This window comes from Podarcis bocagei (genome assembly GCF_964188305.1).
Source record: "Podarcis bocagei genome assembly, chromosome: 7".
NCBI lineage: Eukaryota > Metazoa > Chordata > Lepidosauria > Squamata > Lacertidae > Podarcis > Podarcis bocagei.
In genome coordinates, this window is record NC_138132.1 from 21177288 (window position 1) to 21192239 (window position 14952).

Sequence of the window (14952 nt, forward strand, 5' to 3'; positions counted from 1 at the left end):
AGAGAGAGAGATAGAGAAGTGGGTTGTTAGGGGGCGGGGAGGGAAGCGGGAGAGAAAGCGGGCGCGCGCGCGTCACGCAGCGGCGCTCCGAATCCCCCCAATTGAAAGCCGGGCCAATCGCGCGCCGGCAGGGAGGGAGGGCGAAAGACAGACACGCGCATTCGCGTTCCTCTCTTTTCCCCTCAGGATATACACAAAAGGAATGGGCAGGCGGCGCGCGCAACGCCAGCCAACCGGAGCCGGGGAGCTCGCGACGTCGCCGGGCGCTGATTGGCGGAGAGGGATGGGGGGGAGGAAAGAGAACGGGGAGAAGAACAGAAGCCGAGGGGAGAAGTACATAATGAAGAGGGGAGGGGAGGAGGAGAGAAGGGAGCCTGCGAGTTCCATCCGCCCCCAACGCTCGTCAGTGTCCCTCGGAGCGCAGCCTTGGGAAGTGAATGAGCGCGGCCGCCTCGGGCAGGGGGATTACTCGGAGTTAAAAGAACCAGGCTCTCCGGTGCGAACCTGTTGCGCTCTTGGCCTCTGTCTGGACGCGACCAGGGCTGCGCTGAGAGAGAGGGAGGCAAGTCCAACCCCTTGGCAGCGGGAGATGAATCTTGCTTGTCCGCCTAATAGAAATATTTATATGCCGCTGCTGCCGCGGAGAGATTTATAGCCCTTGGGGGCCCTCAAATAATTTAAAGGGGGGGGGGAACTGGATGTACATTTCCAAAATATAAGATAAAAACACACACAAAATAAAACCCACATACAGCAACAGTGGCAAATGGCTTTAGATACCTATTAGGTCCATAAATTACCATATAGCATATATTCAACACAGAAACAACGGCCATTTGTTGTTGATAAAGGACAGCTGGACATATAAAGGGCCTCATTACCTTCAGTAGCTTAGGACCTAATCAAGCCTAAATCTGTCCCTGAGCCAGACAGTAAAATCGCGAGGAGTTAAAAAGCAGGTTAAAAGCAAATTGAGGTGAAAAACAGTAAACAAACAAAAGCGAAAGTTTCTCCCGGGAGTTTTAGTGGCCCCATCCTGTACTGTAACGTTTAGCAGTTGCTTTGTAGAAAATGGAAAGTCTTAAATTTTATATTGCTTCACAGAACATGAAGAGGAGCCCCATATGCAGATGGACTGAAGGAGGGCTATACATTGCAAGTGGACACACACAAATGTGAATTGTACTGACCTCAAAATCTTAAGATATAGGTTTTTTAAGCTACTATATGTGTATTCACTTTTCGGTGGTTGTTTTTTTAGCTGGGGAAGGGATGATATTGACACAAGTTCCAGTGAGGATAGCTGTTGCTTAGAGCCTGGTACAGTACTCATAATGCCAAGGTTACAGGTTTTATCCCTATAAGGGGTCACCTGCATATTCCTGCATTGCAGGCGTTTGGACTAGATGACCCTCATGGTCCCTTCCAACTTTAGAATTCTATTATTTTGTCCCTCGGTTCCTCAGAGTCTTAAAAATACCGTGAGGGAAACTGTCTCCCTGCATGGTGAGTAAAGGCCGCTGAGAGTCAGAGAAGGGCTGGAGAGGAGGTGCCAACAACAATTAGGGAAAATATATAAAATATTAATATTTTTAAAGCAAGAAATTGGGAATATAAAGAAATGGCATAATAGTAGGAGGAAAATGAATAAGGAGGGATGAAAGAAATTGGCAGTATGTGGGAGGGAGAAGATGGAAAAGGGGGAGATGAAATTACAAAATACAGTATGAGAGGCAGGGCAGGGAGCAAATTCTTGCTAAAATGTGGAGCTGAGTCACAATACTTCCAGAGCTAATAGCTGTATAGGAAACTGCCCTATCAAGCCGTTTGCCACAAGGAAATTGCTGTGGCAATGTTTTTAGCAATTTGCAAAGTGGGGTTAGATATCATTAGATTATTTTGGTATCTGCCAGTTGCACCAAGATTGCACTGTCTTCCAACATTTGGTGATTGGCTCCACCCCACACCATTTTCTTTGTGACTGGTGAACCTTGGTAGTTTGCAAGCCCCTCAAGCAGCACACACACACACACCCCGATAGAAACTTTGAGAACCTTTGGTCTACAGGAAAAGGAAGGAAGTATATGTTTTGCTGTTTAGACAACCTTTCAGTGACAGCCTGGGAACGGAATGTATATGTTCCTGTGTGTCCTTTTGACTGTGCGGTGATGGTAGGAAGTTGCTATAGGATTAGTCAGTGAACAAACAGGTAGAACTGGCTGATTCAAATATATGGAATTGTGTAACTGTGTCAAGCAGCACCTTCTACATGCAAACTTTATCAGGAGTAGTGGTGGTGGGAAATTCAATTCAGTCTGCATTTAAAGGTGAACCTGCCTAATTCTCACTTTCCAAAATAAGACGCAAACCAAAACACTGTTAGCTTTCGAAATTCACACTTCCCTAGGCAAGTAATGTAATGTGCACAAAGGTGCATTGTATTAGGAGAAATTGCTTTGCAGAAATGTGTATATTTGGCAAAATTGCATATTAACATTTTCAAAAATGTTCTCAAAGGCATAGCTTTTACTGTATCCTAAAATTCAGTAGGCGAGTCTTCCTCTGACTTAGGGGGGAAATGTTGAGAAAACACTGCTACTTAGTTTCTTACTGATCCCATGAAGCAATCCTCTGTATCTTATTTTATGTTGTGAACTGCCCTGAGATGTACGGATGAAGGACGGTATACAAATGTAATATAATAATAATAATATTAATACTAAAAATTGGAAAAATCATCACTAAAATGCTGATGAATTTTCATAAGGACTATTTTTCAAAAGTCACAAAGTGATGTGAAATTAAAACTGAATTAAGAGTGGAAAAATGAGCCACAAACAAAAACTGACATCTTCACCCATCCCTACTTAAGAGTAAGCCCCACTGGAATAATAAAATATTCCAAATAAAATGTGCACTGGGCTTGGCTGGATGCCCTTGACAGCCATGTAACTTTACACTAATTTGGTTGTTAAAGTACATAACCTCTGTAGGTGCACCCAGTTACGGAACTCCCTTCCCCCAGAGGGATGGATAGAACACTGATGGAATTTTGCCACAGGGTGAAGACGTTCTTGTTTTCCCAAGCTCTTGGAGGTCAACATATCTAGGTTATTTTCAGTCTTCGTCTCCTTTGATAATCTTGTGTTAATTATAATGGTATTGTGACTGATGTTTCAGTTGTATTTTACGATTCTGTGTCATAGAGTTTTGATTGATATGTGTAAAGTGCTTCGGGGTGACTTCTGACAGTAAGCAGTACTGTATACCAAAGCTTGTAATGTTAAAAAAAAAAAACCTTTATTGCAGGGGTGCGGGACCTGTTCCCTTCCAGATGTTGTTGGACTACATTCCTGACTATTGGCTGTGCTGTGGATGATGGGTGGGGTAGTCCAACATCTGTTATTATTTATTTGTTAAGCCAAAACCATTACGAGAGATAAAACACATAAAACAGAATAAAAACAGAATTAAAAAAGTTGAAGGGTCAAAATAATTTTTCAAACCAGACATTTTTTAAAATAAAAGTTTGCTCCCCTTCAGAATTTAACTTAACATCCCTACAAACATTTCTCCTTAAAATTGTCACTCTAAAGGCAAAACAGGCCATTTTTTCAGAGGTGTAAAGGGAGGGACGCGGGTGGTGGTGTGGGTTAAACCAAAGCCTAAGACTTGCTGATCAGAAGGTCGGCGATTTGAATCCCCGCAATGGGGTGAGCTCCCGTGGCTCGGTCCCTGCTCCTGCCAACCTAACAGTCTGAAAGCACGTTAAAGTGCAAGTAGATAAATAGGTACCACTCTGGCGGGAAGGTAAATGGCATTTCCGTGCGCTGCTCTGGTTCGCCAGAAGCAGCTTAGTCATGCTGGCCACATGACCCAGAAGCTGTACGCCGGCTCCCTCGGCCAATAAAGCGAGATGAGCGCTGCAACCCCAGAGTCGGACACGACTGGACCTAATGGTCAGGGGTCCCTTTACCTAGATTGGGCAAACCAGGAAGTAATCTCTCTTCATAGGAGATCCAGCAATAGCATTCTTCAACTATGGCAGAGCACATAATAAACTGGAGCCGCAGAGCTGTAAGGGTTTCTCTTCATTTGATATTTGTGCTGCTGGTTACATAGTGAGGGCGAGGAATCTGAATCAGTAGTTTGGCATACAAAGGGGCACATTTGGACAGACAACTAGAAGTGCAACCAGCACAAAGACAATGTTTTAAAGCATGAGATTACATGTGGTGAGATGCCATCTACAAGTCTAATGAACCCAGAATGTCCAAAGAAAGGCCATACTTATCAATGACTTGATTCCAAGATGAAGTCACTCAGTACCTCTTTGAAAGCTGCAAGTACTAAAATTGACCTTATCCTCCTTTTTAATGTTAGCCAATACTTAAGGGCAAGGATATGCATTTAGGCCATCACTAAATCACTAAACAAAGAGCAGCTTCCAGAGAATGGAAGTGTCAGTTGCCTTGGGGAGCTCAAAAATAGCACAAAGGTATTTATTCTGGGGACAGCATCTGGAGAAACACAGGCTTCCCACCCCTATTTTTGTGGTTATGGTTAATGTTTATCAGCAGAGTGAAGGCTGTGCCACCTATTTCCCAGTCAAAATGATCAGGTATACAAGAAGAACTTACAGTATTTATCAGGGTGTAATTGAATACTACAACTACATGATCTTAGCCACAGGTACATTACTACTACTACTGTGGTGGTTTCGGTGGGGGTTATATTGTTGGGGGATTGGCAAGACTCCTCCTGGAGTCCCTTACAACTTCAAGAGATGGTTTGACTCATGGCCAGAGCCTTGGACTTGGAAATAACCCTGTCAAAGTTGTCCACTCCTTTGTTAAAAATGGGTGAGGAGACTGTGACCCTTCAGATGTTTTGTGGGGGTTCAACTCTTATCATCCCTGCCCATTAAGCCATGCTAGCTGGGGCTGATGGGAATTGGAGACCAACAAAATCTTAAGCACTAGTTTCCCCACCCCGGTTAAGGAAATTAGCCAACTCTAACAATGTCCAGTGACTGTTCTGTGAGGGAGCAGTTTTTTTCCTGTCTACTAAGGAATGTGGTAATCCGTGTCTGTAGAGTACTGTGGGTCAGCCTGCGAGCAAGGCAGAGCTTATTTTTGTTTAGTTCTGGTGGTGCTCCCCCAGAAATCTGATGGGGAGGGAGAAGTAAACTTTTGGGACATGCAAAACCGTGAGCTTCACCTAAGCATAAGCCTGCATATTTGTAAACAAATACAAAATTACTCCTAAGCTTCCTGTGACCTCATTGGAAAAAACAAACCCAGAGTAAGCATTTTTCACCACTTGGATAATTAGTTTGTGTATAACATTGGTACATTGTAGTGGAACGCCATCCTTTCTGGGCAAAATGCCCATTCAATGCAGTTTACAATACCTTAAATTATAATAACGAGCTAACAAAACAAGAGGAAGTAAAAGGAAGCAGGAAAGAGCAATGCAAGTATGTGTATGAATACATAAGCTATATACACATTTATTCATCCATAGTTGCATATCCATCCCAATCTCTTAAGTGGTGTGAGATTCCAGGGGGTTACCCAGGGTTCATGTTTCCTTTGGAAATGGAACACAGCAGAGACTGTGGTGTCTTTATGGTTTATTTACAAATATATTCAACCTGAGACTATATTGGAGGGGTTCACAGCATTAACACCCCAATAGGGTCTTGCTTTTGCCATAGCCACAGCCATAGCCTGGGACTCAAGGCAGAAGATTCTAGGTTGGATCCCCAGCATAGAATCAAGAGAAATGTGGACCCCGAGAGTAATTTAGTCTAACCCCTGCAATGCAGCAGTTCATTTAAGCTGGGAATGTTAAAAAAAAGTTTGATATTTTATTATGTTTGATATATATCGTAAACTGCCCAGAGTGGCTAGGGAAATCCAGCCAGTTGGGTGGGTTATAAATAATAAAATTATCATCATCAACTTATGAAACCCTGGAGAACAATTGCCCTTCAGCACAGGATCAGTGGTCAGAGATGATGAAAGTTCAAGTCCCAACAACAGCTGAGGACTTAGGTCTGAGAAACAAGGAAGAAAATATTAAGCTAGACAGACAAATGGTCTGATTCAGTAAGTGTCAGTGTAGATTATAACAAATTTGATAGACCAATCCAATGTTCTTGCAAAGTATAAGGCAGTATGCCATGTTCCCAAGTCCACTGAGCTTCACTATATGACCCCAGGGTCTGTTATTACGAGGGAGAAAAACATATACTGATGTGCAAAGCATATGCTATACCCCTGATATATAGCCTGTTTGAAAACATCTAATGCACCCTGGATATAGCTCCTTAACATACTGAACTACCCTCTTAAACTTGTAACCAGCTCCGATGCTGGTTTACTCAGAACGAAGTCATATAGTGTTTTGTAGGCTGAACACTAAAGTGTGTCTTGGGCTGCAGTGGTTCAGTGCGGGCTTATCATCATAGGGAAAATACTCTAATTCATGGCTATTTATACACAACACTTTTGAAGCAAATTCAAAGCACCTTCTTTTTATCAAATAATTCTGGGTACTCTAGTTTGTGAAGGGTTGCTGGGAGTCGTTACTCTCTCGTGGATAAACTGCAGTACTCAGAATTATTGAGGGAAACAACGCGCTCCAAATGTGCTTCAGAGTTGAAGTGTGTACACAGCCAATGTAACTGCCTATGTCCCAATACAGAGGCAGGTGTGGCAGCTTCTCTAGTCAATAAAAGTCTACACACGTTTATTTGTTTTAAAACCACAGGTTTTATTCATTTACATTAAAGATGAGATTATTTGCACATTAAAACCCACTTCCTTTACTGATTCACTGCCCTGGCTTCAGCATTCGGAAAGTTAATATTTAAAAGGATCAGCATTTGAAGAAGTACCTCAATAGCAGAGCATGTGCCTTGCATGTCCAAGGTCCTGGGTTTGATCCCCGGCAAATCTCAATATGCCAACGTGAAGGAAAGTCAAATATAATAAATATATCTGTTCTGCAACATCTATTCTTTAAATGCCACTAGGACAGGGTGTGACAACTTGCTCAAACGAAGGTTACAAGTAAAAGGATTATTGGATCTACAATAATTAAGGCTGCAGTTAAACTCTGTTTAATAGGCAGGAAACAGTGAGATGTCTGAGTAAACATGTTTATCTTTGGGGTGTAAAAAGTGGCAAGCTTCCACACCCTACAATGTTCTTCTGCAAGCAAAAGTGTAAATAAGAAATGCATGTGCCACGTTACATTAACCTGTTCACTCTTGGCTCTAAATTCAAATGGGTGGGGATTGGTTGTCCTATCTCAGTGATGAGACGACAAATGCTCATGGCCATTCCTTTAAAAAATATATTAACTCAATTATCTCGATTGGCACTCTGCAAGTGCAATACCAAAACTGAGGAGGAGGAAACTGACAGCCAGGGCTACTTCCTCAACTGGCTCTAATTAAGAAGGTGGGTGGTGGAGATAGCAATCCATCACTTCCCAGCTGTCTCCGTCCTCCTGTGCTGGGGCTGTTAACATGGTGGCTGATGGACATGTGTATTGGGGGACCCTTTGTGAAATTACCGCCTACATGGACTCAAAAATACACTGGCCCAAAAAGATCATTTAGCCTGTCCTGTGTGTGATCTGGACCCTTCCAGACAGGGGCGTAGCTGGGGTGAGGCATGTAATGTAATATGGACATTTTTCGTAAGACATAGATTGGGACACACAAACAAACAAGGGTCACTTATCCAAAAGGTTTATCTTGGAGATTTAACCTGTCAGAAGGAGTGGCTTCCTGGTGAGTTATGCTACCTTGCCTGCAGATCTTATTGTTCTATCTGGTATGCCTCTGCATTTCCATAGAATTTATGGCTGGTGCACAAGCTTGTTTCCATAGCTCCATGAAGGAACTTTTAGATGCAAATAATCTGCATTTGGCAACCTAGCTTCCTGGTGAGTCAATCAAGGAACTTTCCGGATCCTCATGACCTCATTGGTAAGAAAGTAAAACATAGAGAAATCAAACTACAAGACTGTGCATATGGTCAAGGTGGGAAGGTCATTACCCACAGTCCTTTGCTTGAGCCAAAGCCATCTTTGGTTCACTGCTGAACATGAAATGGAGGCTAACAGGGAAAGCCTCATAACAGGGCCCTGATGCCAGCAAAGCTTGCTTATCTCAGCTTGTTCTTTTCTTCCAAAGTGTGACAGACAGTGCAGATGGGAAAGGCCATCGGCTGGCTGACCCAGTAGAGACATCCAGCCCAGGCCACATGCTCCTACAGCTTTCGTGCATTGCAGATACCAATTGGGATCACAATCTCCATTTGGAAGGTTTATCAAAAGAGGAAAGTCTTCAGCAAGTGCCTAAAAGTCGATAGAGATGGCATTTATCTAATATATAATTGGAGGGCATTCCAAAGTGTAGGTCTCACCACACTCAAGGTCTGATTCTGACATTTCTATGATACATTTTTCTTAATAAAGGAGATGCATGTTGCTGGGGGAATGCTGACTTTTTACTAGCAAATAATAAAATATTGCTGTATGAGTACTAGGATAATTCATTTGTCTGCAACAAATGTACTGTTAGTGGTGGAGGGGTGTTTAGATCCTATGTAACAATTTTACATTTATTACACAATAAAATGGTTATCTAGAAAAGCCCAGCCTCTTATTCATTCCCCGTTTCTCACATTTCTGCTAGTACATTGATTAGTGGTGTGAACAGGTGGCTCTTTGCACTCTAGTTTCTACCTGTTCTGGGCCTTGACTCCCTTTTCCGGGCATTATTGCGTGTCAAAGCCTTTCCATGGCCCTGTTTGCATCTGCAGCTTCCAGTGGTTGCAGGAAATTAGGTTCCAGCTGGAGGCAAAAGATGAAGAATGAATAACAGGAAACAGGTTTTGGACCTGTGGGCTTCCTGTTCTACTACGTCAAAATGCATTAATGAGGGCTGTGAAAGGCATGACCATAGTTGGGCAAGTCAGTCCTTTAAATGCAAAGTGGAGCCTTGGATTACAACAGATCCACCCAATTCCAGCCACGTGAAAGTCCATCACTCAGCTTCACTAAGGGGCATAAAGGCCATATAATGGTCAATTGAAGGTGTGAAGTCTCCTAACATCTCAGCTTTATACTGTAGATCATGTTCCAGAAGTGGCTATAGGGTGAGGCTGCCCCCTAGTGACAGAATCACCATCCTTATTTCACATATACACTCACTGGGCCTGAACTGGCAGGAAATGACCAGGAATGAGACCTTGGAGTTGCAGTGGATAGCTCAATGAAGGTGTTGACCCAGGATGTGGCAGCTGTGAAAAAAATGCAAATTCCCATCTAGAGATCACTAGGAAAGCAACTGAAGCTGAATTTTGGAAGATTTAGGATTGGGGGCGGGCGGAGTACTTATTCACACAGTGCATAGTTCAACTATGAAACTCACTCCTATAGGAAGCACTGATGGCCACTTTGGATGACTTTAAGACAGGAAACATCTCGGAGGCTGTATCAGAGTGAGTGGGTGGGGCTGCAATTAACAATGGGCAGGCCCCAATCCAAAAGACAGTGGGGCCAGAGCTAACAGTGGGCTAGCCATATACTTCTTATCCCTTTTTTCTTTCTCCCCATCTCTTCCACACATTTATTTTTTTCCTCAGGGAGCAGAAACATAGAATTGTAGAGTTGGAAGGAATCCTGAGGATTATCATCTACTCCAACCCCCCTGCAATGCAGGAAAATGCAGCTGCCCCAAAGGGGGATTGAACCTGCCACCTTGGCATTATCAGCACCATGCTCTCTAACCAACTGAGCTAACCAGGTTGACATCTTAGAACAGGGAAACACCTGCCTCCATTATCAGCCTTGTGTCATACATTAAGAGCTCTGAGGAGCCGCCTCTGGAAGTCCCCACCAGCTTAAATGTAACAGAACAAGAGGGCCTTATTGGTGGTAGTGCCCCAGCTGTTGAGTTCTTGCTCACTTTGCTATCTTTTGCTACATCTGCACCATACATTTAAAGCAGCATTTTACCACTTTAAGCAGAAATGACTTTCCAAAAAATATCCTGGGAAGCATAGATTGTTAAGGGTGCTGAGAATTCTTACGAGATCACTGTTCCCCACACTGAGTGGTATAATGGTGCTTAAAAATTATGGTGCGGCTGTGGCCTTTTTGACATCAAGCAAAATGCCTATTATTATTTTTTGCAAACCCTTTAACAGTTTCACTCCCTTGGAAGTTTTTTAATGCTGCATATATTGTGGAGTTTTAATATTGCTGTGTTTTCCTCATCAATCATGATTAAATATTTAAGTTACTTATTTATTTACCTCCCTTCATCCAAGATCTCAGGGTGGTTGACAGCATAAAAATACAAAATAAAAATAAAAATAAGAACAAGACAAACCCATGACCCCACCTCCCACAAAAACATTTAAGAGGACATAGAATGTTAATCAGCTGAAGGCCTGATTGAATAGGAACATTTTCACCTGACACTTAAAGATGTATAATGAAGGTGCTAGGCGATCCTCCCTGGGGAGAGCATTCCACAAATGGGGAGTTACTGCAATAGAGGCCTGTTCTCCTGTTGCCATCCTCCTGACCTCTCATTGAGGAGGCACACAAAGGGCCTCCAATGAGGATTGCAGGTTCTGGGTTGGTTCACATGGGGATACACAGTCTTTGAGGTATTGCAGTCATGAACAGTTTAAGACTTTATAGGACAAGACCAGCACTTTGAACTGGGCCAGGAAACCATTTGGAAGCCAGTGCAGTTAGGCCAGGATCAGTGTAATATGTTCAAACGGTCATGCCCTGGTGAGCAACCTAGCAGAGGAATTCTACACTAGCTGAATTTTCTGAACCATCATCAGAAGCTGCTACATGTATAATGCATTGCTAGAAGTTACCACAGCATAGATGATAGAAGCTGGGCTATCCCTGTCCAGATAGGGGCACAGTTCGGCCACCAGCTGAAACTGAGGGAAGGCATTTCGCGCAACTGAGGTGACCTAAGCCTCAAGCAACAGCAAAGCATCTAGAAGTACCCCCAAGTGATGTACCTGCTCCTTCAGAGGGAGTGTAACCCCATAAGAGCAGGTCACCTCCCATCCATCTGGTCTAGGAAACCACCCACTAACAGTGCCTCAGTCTTCTCTTGATTGAGCTTCCGTTGTTGGCTCCCATCCAGTCTTTTACTGAGGAAAGACAATGGTCCAGCACATCCACTGCTGCACCTGCAAGTATAAAGAAGAAGCAGAACTATGTGTCATCAGTATATTGCTAACAGCGTACTCCAAAATTCCAGATAACCATGTTGGTGTTAAATAGCATAGGGGATTAAATAAAACCCTGAGGAACACCACATTGAAGGGCCAAAGAGCAGTCCCCAACCATCACCCTCTGGAAACGATCATCCAAGTAGGACCTAAACCAATGCAAAGCGGTGCCACCCACCTCTAACTCAGACATTTGCTCCAGAAGGATACCATGGTCGATGGTATAAAAAGCCACTGATAGGTGAAGAAGAATTAACAAGGACAAATTTTCTCTGTCTCCCAACAGAGGTCATCAACATAAAGGGCAACCAAGAGCCGTCCGAAAACACACAGGATCCATTAGCATCTGAGGACAGACTATCTTAATAGGTCCCCCTATCTCTGCATAGGAGGAAAGGTGCTGAAAGCCTAAATTTCAACAGGAAGCGATTGGACCATGATAAGGAGCTGGTGTCAACATTCCAAATTTTCAGATCAACTTCTTCCTGTGCAGTTGAGAAAACAAGATCCAAAGTGTGGCCTGCCACATGTGTTGAGCCAGCAATATTCTATGACAGCCCCATGGTCGTCACGGCAATCTTGGAGTTTTGAGCCACCCCAGACACGTGACATGTGAACCACCTCAACATTCTGTCTAAATTATTTTCTAAATTTCACTAAGAACTCATGGCCTAAACCAGGACTGTGAAAACTTCCATTCATAGGCCTAATTAAATATGCTCTCTATATAATAATATCTGACATGATATAAAGTCGTTCTCAGGTCAAACGGGGAACTGTAGGCACTTTGAGGACCCAACCACCAGCTGATCAGTCTGTGCTTGCACTATGGGATTAGCTGCACTGGGAACTCCCTAGTGCAGCAGAGAGAACTGGAGGAAGTGGCTGGAATGCATGTTGCTGGAGGAAGTTTCACATTGTGATCAGTTCACATTGAGTTCAGTACCCTGACCTGTTCTTAACACATTGTTGACCACATCTACGGAACGCGATTGTTATGTTCTTTCATGTCATGCTATATCAATCATTAGTAATAGTTTAAGTCTTAATACTCAATCACTAGTTAATAGTTTAATAAGTAGGTTTCACGCCTGTCCAATTCTGTGTTCCCTTTCCCAACCTTTAATCTATTGATGATTAATACCTATATTCAACCTTTGCATTGTATTCATGTTAACCAATCAGCAACAAGCACATATGTGGTAATGCTGTAATATTCAATAAAAGGGACTCTCCGAGACATGCTCGAGAGATGCCTCCCATATGACACCTTGCCATTCGTCTGTCGCTTATTTCAACCCAACAGAAGTTCTTTGCAGAAACTTCAAAGCAGTGGTTATATGTGATGTGACATTTTCATGTTTGCATGCACACTACATTCAACAACGCTTGGTTGAAACTTTCAACCCAATATGATATATAACACAGAAAAACTATGGCAATATCAGATGGAGAAAGAATAAAAAATTCATTTTCAAATAAAGTCATACCGCTGAGACTATTTATTCAGAAAACAGGCCATTTCTGTTGCAGCCACCCAATTAATTGCTGGAAGCTCCTGAAGCAGGGCCAAAACACACATTTGGGCAGCCTCATCCAAGATACTATGCATAATATCCCAACAGAAGAAGAGATGGTGAATTTATTATTAGAAACAGATTGGAAACAAATAACGTGAAGATATCCAGTAGATGCAAAGTACAGTACGCACAAAAATCTTAATTATGTAAGATTGGGGGCGAAAGAGCTATGTAAACAACTAGCGGTAAGAAGCTGGACAGGTAGCCAAAGCAGGACTAGATCACACCAGATTGTTGTAAGGATTTAAAGTAAACTGGGGGAGGGAGATGAAGAGGCGGGAGAACTGGACAACTGATACCCTCAACTACAGCTGTTAGAAAGCTACGGCCAAAGGGGACATAATGTGGGTGAAAACTGAGGCAAGGAAAAGAGAAAAGAGTCCGCGGAAGGAGGGAGGGGGGTCATGGATTTCGTTAAACGAAGCCCCCCCCCCCCCGCTTAACCGACTGCTCCTCTTCCTCCTTCAATTCCGGCGCTGCCACAAAAAGAGGCGGCGGGGCCGGGAGAGCATCCGGCAGCGGGCGCGGAGAAAGCCCGAGCGCGCTGGGCTGGGTGGAGAAGGGAGGGAGCCCCCCGAGAAGAGCGACGGCCATCGGGTCCCGGAGCCCGAACCTCCCGCGAAGCCCGACAGCAGAAGAAACGGGAAGCGGCGTCGGTCCCTCGGCCCCGCCTCCCCAGCGCCAGGCAACGGCTCGCCGCCGCCGCCCCCTGCGCCTCAACCTCCTCCTCCTCCGCGGGGCCCCGGCGCCCCAAACCTCCTCCAGCGGCCCAGCCTGGCCCTCCCCCCTCCGCCGCCGCCAACCGTCCCGCGCGCGGGCCCTCCTCCGCTCCCCCCCCAATAACCGCCCTCGCTCCAGGCCCGCCCCGCTCACCTGACAGAAGTCCCGGCAATAGGCGCCCGACGAGCCCTCGCCCACCCCCTGCTCGCTGAGCTCCGCCTGCAGCTGCCGGAGCCGAGAGCTGCAGGGCCGCGTCAGCCTCGGCGTCCGCCATCTGCACCCGGCCCCACCGCGCGTGGGCAACGAATCACGTGACCCCGCAGCCGCTGACCACATCGGCGGGGGACGGGCCCACGTGACTCGACGGCCCCGCCCACTGCCGGCTCCTGCTCATGCTGCCGCCCTTCGACGGGGCGGGAAGGAGGCCGCCAAAGACAGGTTCCCATTGGGCGCTCGGCCCTCACGCGGGGCGATGACGCAAATGCATCGCGCTGCTGGAGCTGGGCTCTTCCCTCCCGCCCCATTTCCCAGCGCTGCCCAATGGGGAGGAGGGGCGGGGCTACTTCGGAGAGGCGGGGGAGGAAGGGAAGCTTTCGGCGTGGAGCTGCAGCAAGGGCGAATGTGATCCGCAGATTTTACAGTACTCTGGAGAGACTTGTTTATTCGCTCGTTATAGGATTAATGTTGGTTTTCCTTCCTATTTAGAGATTTTAAAAAAATAAGTTTTTGTCATAGAAAATTGGAAATGTTTTGCTTTTCAGTTAAAAAGCAAGCTTTAAAATTTTGGTACATTACAGCATTCAGACCTTTCTCTTTTTCTACCTAGTTTTAACTATTTGGATTTTGTGTTTCATATTCTTTTCTAACCACTTCTATGTACCTTCATTATAAACATACATTAGGGGAAGGGCAGTTTAGAAATGGAGTGAATAAACAACAAATACCTTCACATCATCTTGTGTAGGCTCAGAAGAGACTCTGACCAGAGTCGTTCTGAGCTTTGTGTTATTACTGCCCCTTTATATGCTAACCTAGCTGCCAACCTAGCAGGTTCTAGGAGCAGCAGCATTTTGGGGGGAAACTGACACAAAAATTAAGAGTAGCAATGACACAGAAATTAAGAGTAGGAAGAGAGACGCCACAATTTGTACGCAGTCTTGTTGAAGCACGTGATACATCAGCACCCAGTTTACAGCACACTTTGGCGTATATAAAGTATACGTTTCATTCCCTCCCTCCCCTTCCTATAAGTGCTAATTGTTGTTCATACAAAATACCTTTTACTTTGATCACCAATCCAAACAATAGACAGGAGGGCGGGAAATGTACATCCTTTGTCCTTCTCACCTCATTTATCATGG

The 14952-nt window shown here is 44.6% G+C and overlaps 1 protein-coding gene and 1 long non-coding RNA gene across 2 annotated transcripts in view; one reads left to right on the forward strand and one right to left on the reverse strand.

The window, feature by feature from the left end:
* Positions 1 to 13850, reverse strand: part of LOC308591307 (beta-1,4-galactosyltransferase 3-like) — a 37519-nt gene extending 23669 nt beyond the window's left edge. The window contains exons 1-2 of the mRNA XM_081202017.1: positions 13745 to 13850; positions 11076 to 11249 (exon numbers count right to left, since the gene is read on the reverse strand). The gene's annotated coding sequence lies outside the window, so the exon portion shown is untranslated. The remainder of the gene's footprint in view (positions 1 to 11075; positions 11250 to 13744) is intronic.
* On the forward strand, positions 151 to 12025 carry LOC308591357. The gene is made up of 3 exons (XR_014010135.1): positions 151 to 562; positions 1105 to 1175; positions 11578 to 12025. It is a non-coding gene; the product is annotated as an uncharacterized lncRNA (long non-coding RNA).
* Positions 13851 to 14952: the final 1102 nt, after the last annotated feature.